At 48.4% G+C, this 11,862-nt stretch overlaps 1 long non-coding RNA gene across 2 annotated transcripts; it reads left to right on the top strand.

The window, feature by feature from the left end:
- Window positions 1–961: 961 nt before the first annotated feature.
- On the top strand, window positions 962–11,391 carry LOC108286955. 2 transcript variants are annotated; one of them, XR_001818143.2, is made up of 3 exons: window positions 962–1,586; window positions 3,273–3,356; window positions 10,991–11,391. It is a non-coding gene; the product is annotated as an uncharacterized LOC108286955 (long non-coding RNA). The 2 variants fall into 2 exon arrangements; XR_001818142.2 differs by having other exon boundaries at window positions 10,996–11,391.
- Window positions 11,392–11,862: the final 471 nt, after the last annotated feature.

The raw sequence follows: 11,862 nt of genomic DNA on the forward strand, positions 1-11,862 counted from the left end.
AAAAAAAAAAAAAAAGCACTAAATGCTGCAGAACCATCCAAAAAAATCAACTACATGAGCATTGGGCTGAGGGGTAAAGAGGTCATCAGGGACCTTGGCCCCTGCTGGCTGGAGGCTATGATGGGGCTGGAAGGCAGAGTCTGGTTGGGGGCAGGGGCAGGGGTGGGGGGAAGTAATTAGAACTTGGGGTCACGAAGAAAGCTTGTGTGAAGGTGGGGGAGAATTCCGAAGTAGCCAGAGCTAATACGGAGATGAAAAGTGGAGGAAAGTTAGGTGGAAGGGAATGGAGGGCAAGAGACCCAGGAAGGCAAACGCAGGCTTGATGTCCATGGCAGGAACCCCAGCTGGCCCCAGGTCTTTGCCATGTGCCCAGAGTGTGGAAAATTGCCCACTGCGGTGCGGGAAAGCCCAGCTGCCCAGCAGGCATAAACGGAAAATTGGTGAGGAAAGTCTCCAACCTGAGCTTGCATGGACAGAGGGCAGAGAATTCAATGAGGCCAGAAGGAAAGAGAATCGTGGCTCCCGTTTACTGAGACTCAGCATGGCCAGGTACCCAGTGCCAAGATGTGGCAACCTGTGAGGTCCTACTTATTTCACCAGTGAGCACCTGAGGCTCCATGAGGTTAAGGAACCGGCCAGCACCAGTGGAACCAGGACCTTCAACCCTGTCTAAGCCTACAGAGGTAACCCTTAGTCACCAAGCCAGCTGTGTAAAGGACAAAGACTGCAGATCTGGCCGGAGAAGACTTGCGGGGTGCAGTCCCAGGGGAGCAGATGGGCCTGAGTGACTTTACAAAGAGAGGGGATGGGCCTGAGTGATTTTACGCAGAGAAGGGATGGGCCTAGTGATTTTACAGAGAGACGGGTTGGGCCTGAGTGATTTTACAAAGAGAGGGGATGGGCCTGAGTGAATTTACTTGCAGATGCAGGCTAGGGGCGCCCTGGCAGAGTCCGACCTCGAGGGATTCACCGTGAGGGTGACAGCGAGGCTGTTCCAGGCAAGCAGGACCTGTGGGGCACCTCCCAGGAGGGGGCAGCAGTGCCTTGCACAAATCCAGCCTGCTTGGCTCTCAGCCTCAGGGCTGAGGTGATGGGAACTGAGGCTTCCCCCGGGAAGGGGCGTCCCTGGGGACCTCCTCCCTGCCAGGGAAACCCGGCCTCTGGGCCTGGGTGAACGTGCCTTCCGGACCATCCAGGCAGGCCTCAGGCACTGGGGACAGCCTCCCGCCCTCCTCCTGAATCTCTCCTCCATCCTGGCCAGCCCCCACCTAGCCCTGGTGAAACGGAGACCCCAGGACTAGCTCAGGCCCCTCGCCACAGGCCCTCTGGGACTCTGCCACAGTGAGCCCCGCTCGGGAGGCGGAGCTGCAGAGCCCACCCCGCCGCCGCAGCAGGGCCCTCCCCAGGCTGGCCTTGGGGCTCCCAGGACTCAGAGTGTACAAATATATCTCCTACCGCACCTAGGATGCGAGGCGAAAACTGAGGATCGCTATTTTGCTTGGAACTAATCTGGTGTCTCTCCTCTGAGCCTCACCCACTAGTTAGTGGGATGGGAGGATACATGAAATGTCCAATCCAGTTAAACTGTGAGCTCACATTTCAAACCCTACAGATAGTGCTGGGTCTTTAGAAAAAGCTTTGCTCTGTGTCTCTGAGAGCTGCCCCTTGCTCTGTCCCTCACTGCAGAGGCAGGGGTATAGGGACGAGGGGGCTTTCTCCGCCATGGAAGCAGGGAAGTGGGTTCCTTGGTCCCATGAAGGTCCCTGGATGTGTACCAGCTGCTGTCTGCTGGTGTTTGGGGAGACGTGCTTTTGTCCTCTGGGGAGGCGGCCTGGGTCATGCTGGATCTCCTGGCCTCCAGTACTGAACGTGTGGCCCGTTATTCCAGCCCAGGCAGTGCCTCGGGTGGACTGCAGCCGCAGAGCTCTCCCCATACCCCCCAATGGCTCTCCAGTCTGTTCATCGGAAGGTCCAGCCCTTGGGTGTGTCTCGTAACAGCAAGCCCCTTGGTGGGTCCGCTGGTTCTCAACTCAGCATCTATGCCTTGTGGGACTGAGGGGAGCCCTGGGAAGAAGCCCCCAGGCTGACCACAGAGCTTTTTTCTGGGGCTGCAGACTGGGTTCTTAGGGGGCAGCTCATGAAGTGGCTTCCTCTCAGAGCCCTGAAGAATGGCATTCATGCCTCTAACACTGTCCCTCTGTGGACCAAAAGATGGGAAAGCCAGGTCTTCCATCAACTCTGTTGATGGCTTGGCTATTCTCAGCCAGTCCACTTCCTTCTCCTTTTTAAAGATTCCCAGGTACAGAAAGAGCATGGGGGGCTTTCCCTTGACTTCTTGCTCTCCACAGTTCTTCGTTGAGCCCTGAGGCCTCAGTGACTAGCTTTGGTCCTGAGTTGTGTATTTTGGAAATCCCGAGTTCGGTGCTTTAGGATTCATCTTGAAATACCAAGAAAAGAGGAAGAATAATTTGAAAAATCCCTTCTCAGAACAATGGTCTGGCTCCTCAGGCAGTAACTTTCTGTATAACCTTATTTTGAATGACCGAAGCTAAGCATTGCATGGGTCTCTCTTGGGATTCCTCAAGTTGAATCTGCCCACACAGTTTCCCCTCTCCCCAGCATGTCCCCATTCCTCTCACTATAACCAGATGGATATCAAGGGAGAAACAGGGAAAGTGGGAACCACAAGAAAAAGCATGTTACTGCCTTAAAATGGGATCCCCCTGTTAAAAAGCTCTCTGAATGAAGAGACCCCCCCCCCCGCTCCCCACACAGGCTTTGTGTGAGCAACAAGGCTGCTTATTCACTCGGGTGGGGGCAGGCTGAGTCCAAAAAGAGAGTCAGCGGAGGGGGAAGGGATAGGAGTTGGTTTTATAGGTTGTAGGGAAGGCAGTAGAAAGTTACAGAAGTTACAGTTTAGGGCAATTTTTTGCAAGCTGGGAGGGGGTCATAGGTTTGCAAGCTGGGAGGGGGCCGTAGGGTGTGGAGTCATGAGGTTGGCCAAGGTCGTAACAAAGTCCAATGGCCTTGTCAGTTGAGGCCGGAATAAGAAACAATAGAAGAATGTCTCACGTTAATTAGGCACCACAGGGGTTGATCATTTCTTCCAGGAACTCATCTGGGGTGTAAGTGCAGGTCACAGAGGTAACTGTGCCATTCATGGTGCTGTCAGACTTTACACCCCCTTCCTCTCTCTTGAAGTTTAAAGAACTCTGTTCTCATTGGGTCCAAATCACTTAGCTGTTCTTCTTTCTCTTACTGTTCTGTTAAAGCTCCAGGTATGCAGCTCTGCTCTCATCACTCCCCAGCACACCCCAGCCCACCCTGCAGCCTCGTCTCCAGTCCTGCACCTTCAGGTAAGGACCATGCTTGGTCTCGTTCCCCTGATGCACAGCCCGTACTTTCCCACCTGCATGCCATTGCCCTGCTCTGCCCCTGCCTGAATTTCCTATCATCCAGCCCTTTTCCAAGGCTTATCTCAGTATCATCTCCTATGAGAAATCTTTCTTGAGTTTACTAAGTCAGATGGGACTTCTCCCTCCTCTAAGGCCTATGCCACTTTGACTCTCTCACATTCTGCCTTGTATTTAGATATGTCTGTATTTATCACCCAGCTAGGCTGGGAATCACTCACTCAGCTACATATCTTCTGTACAGTTGTGGGTTAAATTAAATCAAAATATGAGGCCGGGTGTGATGGGTCAGGCTTGCAATACTAGCGCTTTGGGAGGACAAAGTGGGTGAATCACCTGAGGTCAGGAGTTCAAGACCAGCCTGGCCAACATGGTGAAACCCCGTCTCTACCAAAAAAATTAGCCAGGCATGGTGGCAGGCCCCTGTAATCCCAGCTACTCAGGAGCCTGAAGCAGGAGAATCACTTGAACCTCTTCCACCAGGGAGGTGGAAGTTTTGCAGTGAGCCGAGATGGTGCCACTGCATTCCAGCCTGGGCTACAGAGTGAAACTCGGTCTCAAAAAATAATAATAACAAAATCAAATATAATTATCAACAGGAATAGCCCTAGATCCAGTTTTCGAGTAGGCCCAAAGCCCAGAGCACATCACTTTTACCCAAATTGAATTTCTTTGGCCTCAGTTTCCTCCTTCGTTAAATAAATGAGTTGGTTTCCATAATGTCTTAGGTCATCTCTGTCTCTGACACGCTATATGATTTCATCCACACTCTTCTGTGGTCTGTGTGTGTGTGCGTATGTAGGGAGGGCTGAGTAACTGGAGCGGAAAGGTGGAGGGGTGGAGCTGACACAAGCTTTAGACTAATACAAACTTGAGTCCAAACCCAGGCTCGGGCAACCATCTGCTAGGTAACCTTACACTTTTTTTTTTTCTTTTGAGACGGAGTTTTGCTCTTTTGCCCAGGCTGGAGTGGAGTAACCTGATCTTGGCTCACTGCAACCTCTGACTTCCAGTTTCAAGTGATTCTCCTGCCTTAGCCTTCCACGTAGCTGGGATTACAGGTATCTGTCACCACACTTGGCTAATTTTTGTATTTTTAGTAGAGATGGGGTTTCACCATGCTGGCCAGTCTGGTCTCGGACTCCTGACCTAATGATCCATGTGCCTCAGCCTCCCAAAGTGCTGGGATTACAGGCGTGAGCCACCACGCCTGGCTAACCTTGCACACTCTTACCTGCTCTGAGTTAAATGGAAAATGAGGATTGTTCACCCACACAGGAAGCATTTCCTCAGTGCCCACTAAGTACACACATTGCGTTGGTTCTCAGGGGATATTGAATAAGTAAGATGTGTCCCTTCTCTGTAGGAGGCCAGAGTTCCTCAGCAAGAGATAAACCTGTACACATAAGTGTCATCACGTGCAGAAGTACAAGACGGGAGAATGTGCCTGGTACAGTGGAGCCCAAAGGAGGGAGAGACTAAATGGATAAACAGATTATAGGGACTGATGTCCCCGGGAATGTGACAGGAAGCTTTCCCTGGAGAAGGGGGACCAGGAGGGAATACTCCTGGAGCTTGTAGGTGGCCGGGGAGAAGCAAACCATGCCAGGCCTGTTCCTGTTATGAGAATTCTTTGATCCACCTTGGTGAGGCCTAGGTGTCTTGGATCCTGAATGCATTTCCAGAGAGGTGGTCACAGCTGGCATCCATGCCACGGCTTGGCCTCTGAATCTGTTGATTCTACTCTCAAATCCCAGTGCCTTTCCTCATTGCAGATGAGTCGCCTCCAGTGCCCAAGGCAGCCTCCTCAGCCCAGCCCCTGTGTATCAAGAGTGACCTTTGCCCCAGCTAATCTCTTGGGGAAGAGCAGTGCCTGATATAAGGCAATTATTACCTTAGGAAGTGACCCCTCCCCTATCTGTGCCCTTTACAGGGTCCAGAGGAGAAGTTTCCTGCACAGAACCCACAAGAGTTTCTGCCGAGGGACCATCTGAAAAACAACTCTCGCCGGAGGAAGCTGTTCAAACACCATCCATTTTGACACTTGGCCGGATTAGCAAGCACCTCTTCCCTCAGAGAGTGGGAAAGTTTCCAGAGTTAGTCTGCCGGCAGAAAGGGAGGCTGAGCAAACAGGCATATTGTTTTTTTCATAGCTGTCTCTCTTGTTAATGTTTGGTCAGCCAGCCGTGCATTTTTGGAGTGTTACATAGGCTTAGGCTCAGCCTTCATCAGAGAACAAGTAGGACGAGTGTGGGGGAGGCCACGGGGTCACGGATGACAGATGGGCCTCCACTTAAGCAGGTTAGAAGTTCGGTTGCTCAGGAGGAAGAAGACCCATCTTTGGCTGGGGAGCACAGGGTTGGGTAGAAAGGGGAAGAATGGACATAAGGGAGAGGGCCTCTCTCTTCTGAAGTCCCCTTTAGGAATAAGTCCCTATATCTTAAGCAGTTGTTTTAGTTTTCCCTGAGGAAGTATTAGCAGCCCTGGGTGAATCAAGAAGCTAGAGGCCTGGTGCCGTTCTAAAATAGCAGCGCTGCTATGTTTTCCAACCGAGGATTACTCCTTGGTGAGCCAGAGAGCTTTGGAACATAATTTGGAAGCAAAACCACATTTTTTTCAAAAAAAAATTTTTTTTTAAATTTACATGCAATGAAGTCAAGTCTTAACTCTTCAGAGGAAGCAGTACAGGGACAGTCATTGGGTCTTTGCTGATGGAACCCATGCTCTGAGTGGAGGGTAAGTTTTTCTTTGGTGAAAGGTCAGTTGAGGTGCCTGTGAGAGGGGAGGGGCAGAGGGCACTGTCTTTTAGAAGGGTTGGTTAGTATGAGGAAAGTACTGATAGCTTGTAGAAAAGGAGAGAAAGTAGAAAGGGAATTCTGTAAATTATCTTTTGCAGCATAACTAACTGCTTCTAAACTATGTGGCTGAAAACACCCATTTTATATGCTCAAGGTTCTGTGGGTCAGTGATTAGGTTTGGGCTCAGCTGGGAGGTTCTTCTGTTCACCTCACCTGGGGTGTCATTCTTCTGGCTGCAGTCACTTGACAGCTCAAAATATATATGACCAAATATATATGACCTGAGACTCCCCAGGCCTCCCCAGCCTATGGGAAAGATGTTAGTATGTCTACAGAGCCTAAATGGAAAAACGGTCACCATTTCCAGGTTTTACAACAGAGGGAATGCAGTGACGGATGGGCAGAGGGCCAAAGGGGACAGTGTGATAGCCCAGGATGAGCAATGGCAGGAGGTCACTACTTCCCCGAGATTGGAGAGGCAAATAGAAGACACCAACTAGTAGAGCCCAGGGACCAGGGTGACATGGCACAAGCTGCAGCCATAATGGACCTGTCTGATGGGAGCTAAGACAGAGCCATGGAGGAAGAAGCTACCCAAGACTGAGAGGGAGTGAGAGAAGAAGCCTGACTTCTTCCTTCTTTCCAACCTCTCATCTCCTGTCAGTACCTTCTATGGGCTACACCTGGCCAGAACCCACTACTCTAGGAGCCTCTGAAACACAGCCTGCAAGGGTAACCTCCTGTAATACAGAGTAGGGGCAATTCAAGGAATGGATCTGGGGCAGAGAGGCCCAGGACTAGCCCGTGGAGCACATTCACCCTCATAACCCAAATATTACCCCAGCTTGATCAAGTAAGACTCTTTGTTTCCCACACAGTTCCATTGGTAATTTCTGTGTATCACTGTGAATATTTCTTACAAGCACAAGAAAAACCTTTGAGGTTGACATCCAAAAGCCATTGAGAAGGGTGTCTACCACCCTGAGAATGCTGCTCTGCCCAGGCTGCTGTCTTCTGCCACCCTGAGGCTGAAACCACTGATGTGCCAACAAGGTACTCAACGCTCCCACATCTTCCTTGAGATTGCACCTCATTATCCCACTCAGAAGGAGAGAGATGCCTTTTCCACTCTGCCATTCTTTTTATCACAGTCCCTTATAAAAATAATTCATTTAGCTCCTTCCTACAGCCCCTACTTGGACACTATCTCTGAGACCAGGTCAAGGAGCACTGTCCAAGGCTGACTCCCTATTCCCCCATCTGGGAGCATCTGACCAAACCATTCCCACATCCTCCTTCCACCAGCACGCTCCCTGCAAATCCACTCCTGGATGTTCATCTCCCCTTTACCAGACACGTCCAGTCATACATGGATAAATCCCTGATGGGTTCGAGCTGGGACCACACACTCAAACACATGCATGCATGCATACATATATGCACACAAATATGTGCTCAGTCATCACTACCACAACCTCTGCCAGAGTGGACAAGAAATGATCAAAACGGTCACTGATTAAGCACCTTTGATGTGTCGCATACTTTATACTTAATTCTTTACTTCTGATGAAAACCCTGCAAGTAGGCCTGATTCTCATTTACAGGTGAGAAAATTGAGGTGCATATTTCTGTGACTGGCTCTAGCTTGCACAGCAAAGAAGCAGTAAGATCAAGATGTTAAGTTAGGTCTGTTTAATACCAAAGTCCATATCCTTCCCCTACCATGTTGTCTTTTAACCTATATGAACAGCATTTTATTCTTGTCTTGGTGCTATTTCTTATTGCCCTAGAAAGATTGAATAAACTGTTACTTCTAAGCCTTCTTATATCTTTGAGTACCAAAGAGTACTATCTTCTGGTGAGTTGCCCCTACATTTCAGTTTAGGGACTGTCTAAAAATAATCATAAGCAGTGTGCTGTTTCATGCTTCCATATTGCTTTCCGAAGACTGCTATTGTTATTAGTAGTGGCGGCATACTAGAGGATAGCCCCTGGAGGTGTTATCACCTGGAATCTGGAGGCATTTGAGCATTGCTGTTGAGAACACAAACTTTGGCACTGGGCACAGCCTTAGGAAAGGAATTTTCCTTGTGCACACAAAGCTGCATTGTAGATGGGAGTGTGGGTGACAGCCAGTGCACGACTCATAACCAAGCCAGGCCAACCCCGTAGAATGTTACCAGCAGTATGGAGTTGGAGAAAAGGGAGAGGTTGGGGAAGGCAGAGATTAGCCATTGCAAATGAATGGTCCCTAGAGGTGATGGGTGGTGATTCTCTAATTCTGGTTCAAGGCTTACTGTACTTGAAGGGCAAATGTGAGTAGCAGAGCTGCAGGAAATGAGGAATGCTGTTTCTAGGAAATGAATGTCCTCTTGGCTCTCCCACTCACTGTCCTTTAAGTCTGATGAGGCTGCCTCATGTTCTCAGAAAACCAGGTCTGTTTTCAATAGCTGGGCCTTCAGCTGCCTTGTTCACCACTTTATCCCTGGTGTCTGTGTATAGTAGGTGCTCAGTAAACACTTGCAGAATGAATGAACAAATCAGAGAGATCAATTTAAGAATCCATTATAAATTTCACCTGCACAAAGTCTTTCTTCTCATGACCATGTCCATACAGTACAAGGCTGCAAATGTCAATGCAATTTTATTTAGAAAACATTTTATAATATTAAGAAAACAATATTACAGAATGATTAGGAATTGAAGGAGAAATAAATACTCATCATCACCGCTTTCCAGAGCAACTATTATTACGCCATGTTTCCCTTGATTATTTGGTCAAGTGCTTGTATAATTTTACATGCTTCCATTTATATGTGCATTTCATTTTGTTTGTTCTGTGTGTGTGTATTACTGCGGGACATTGTACCATAAGTATCTCCATGTTGCAACCTAATCTACATAATCGTTTTACATTACCTCATTGCATAGCCTTAAAGTGAAGCCTTCACAAATTCAACTCCTGCATCATCTCTGTTTCTCTTCCAAGGACTCTCAGCAGTGCTGGAACATGCGGGAACTTCTGCCATTTTTTAAACACAACTCTCTTTCCGTACATTTCTTCTGCTTCTGTTCACAGCAGAACTTCTCTCAACTGTTGCCTATCTCTCATTCATGGCCTTCCCTGCTCTTCTCCTCCCCTTCTCTCTTGAACTTATTCCATGCAGGTATTTGTCCTCACCACTTCACAAATTACTCTTGTCAAGGTCCTCAGTGATTTTAATGATGCTAAACCCAATGGCCAGTTTTTAGATGTCATCTTACTTGACCCATCAATAGCATTTAACATCATCCCTCACTCCCTCCTCCTTGAATCCCTTTCTTCTCTTGAATTCCAAGAAAACTCAGGTGTTCTTGGTTTCTTCTTCTTATATCCTTGAATGCTCTCTCTCAGTCTCCTCAAACTCCAGATGTTGGCATTTTCCAGTGTTGAGTCCAAGAGCTCGTCTTTCCTCTGTTCACATTTCCCTCCTTTGAGATCTTATCCATGTTCTGGCTATCTCTGTGCCTCCAAAGACTTTCCATTCCCTATCTGCACCCAGACCTTTCCTCTGAACTGTGGACTCTTATGCCAGCTGTCCACTCAGTGTGACAACCTGGCACTAATAGGCATCACAACCTTCATGTGTCCAAAAATGAAACTCCAGGGTGAGCATAATGGTGCATACCTGTAATCCTAAGGTTTGGGAGGCCAAGGCAGAAAGATCACTTGAGGCCAGGAGTTGGAAACCAGCCTGGACATCATAGCAAAGCCCTATCTCTACAAAAAAATACACAGCCAGCCATGGTGGTTCATGCCTGTAGTCCTAGCTACTTGGGAAGCTGAAGTGGGAGGATCACTTGAGCCCAGAAGGTTGAGGCTGCAGTGAGCAGTGGTTACATTACTGCCCTCCAGCCCGGGTGACAGAAAGAGACCATGTCTCTAAGTTCTAAAAATAATGAAAACTAAAAAGAAAGAAACTCCTGATTCTTCACTCTAACCTTGTCCCATAGTCTTCTCTAGCTCAGGAAGTGGAAATTCTATCTTTCCCGGTTGCCCAGATAAAAGCCTCATTATGTTGATTCTTCCCTTTCTTTCCCACAGATCTATTGATTTGTCAATGAATCCAATGGCTCTTTCTAAAACTATATGTAAAATCCAATCATTTCTCACCCCTTTCCCTGGTCAAAGCCACCACCTATCCCACCTGAATTGCTTCAAGAGCATCCTAATGTCATCTTGCTTTGTCCCCCATAGGTTATTCTCAAGGCAGCAGCCAGAGGGCATGGCTATTAACCTCTGTGACATTTCGTCATTTCTCTGTGCAAAAGGTTCCAGCGGCATCCCATCACACATGGAATGAAGCCACTGTCACACACAGAAGGAAATCACTGTCCCCGCCATGGTCTGCAGGTCTCCACATCCAGCACCCCATAACTAGATTTCGTAGGCCTCTCTGCTCCCCTCCAAGGTCTCTCCACTGCCCGCAAACATTCTGCTTCGACCACAGGACCTTGACATTTGCTGATTTCTCTACTTGGAATGTTCTTTCTAAAGATGTATGGGCTTTACGGTCTTTTGGGTATTTGTGCAAATGCGAGGCCTTCCCTGACTGTCCTAGTGAAAACTGCAGCCCAGTCCCTGGCTTCCTACTCTCATGGTTCACCTTGTGCGTCTCCACATGAGCTACTGTATAATTTACTTATTTGCTTTTGTATCATGGGCCCCTCACCAGGGCAGTAATTTGTATTCTTTTTTTTTTTTTTTTTTTTGTCCACTGCTTTCTACCCAATGCCTAGAACAGTGTCTGACGTGCAATGTTTGTTGTATGAATTGGTCTGGGATCTGGCGACTGAGAGTTGAAAGGTCTCACCCACGTGACAGGAGAAGGCAGAGCACCATGAAAGGAGCATGGGCTGCCCCTGTGCCTCACCTGCTGGTTCATCGAACAGCATCAAAGGACACGTCTTTGAGCGCCACGCGGGGGAAGAATGTTTGACATCCCTGAACTCTTGCTACCTGGCAGAGGGCCTGCAGCATGGTCATTACTTAATAAATATTTAAGTTCATTAAAACACAAGAAAAGGGCTCCTGAAAATAGTCTGGAAGCGCTCAGGACCCGCTTTATCTCTTTCCCAGTTTTGCTTTGGGCCAGCTGTGTGCTAAATTTATTCGCTTATTTACTCAGCCAGTCAATAAATGCAGCTTTGTAAATCATGTGATTGTTGTTATTATTGTAAACAGTGTTTCCCAAAAAGAAAGTGGAAAGGGCAATTCCTCTCAAGCTTTCCCTAAGAGTTTCTGTTCCAAGTCAAAACTTCAAGGCCCCCATGCAATCAGCACAAATCCCAAATGCACTGTCTGGCCAAGTGCATGGGGTTTTTAGCTTACCACCTCCTCCAGAAGTTTGGAGAACATTTCCCTGAAGAAAACCCTACCTCATCCCATGCATTGGCGGCTGCTCACGGCCCAGGGCAGATGTGTGGTCACTCACAGTTAAGTGGGTGCAGGCCGGTTAGTGGACAGACAACATGAAGTATGCACAAATGACCCAACAAGCCAACAGGGGAAACCCCAGATTGGTGCGATGGCTGTGTCCACCCCTGTCGCTTGCTTTTTTCTTCACTTCCTAGCACTCCCTCATAGTTGCACTATTATAATCCATGCTTTA

The sequence above is a fragment of the Cebus imitator genome, unplaced genomic scaffold (genome assembly GCF_001604975.1).
Source record: "Cebus imitator isolate Cc_AM_T3 unplaced genomic scaffold, Cebus_imitator-1.0 Scaffold333, whole genome shotgun sequence".
Lineage (NCBI taxonomy): Eukaryota > Metazoa > Chordata > Mammalia > Primates > Cebidae > Cebus > Cebus imitator.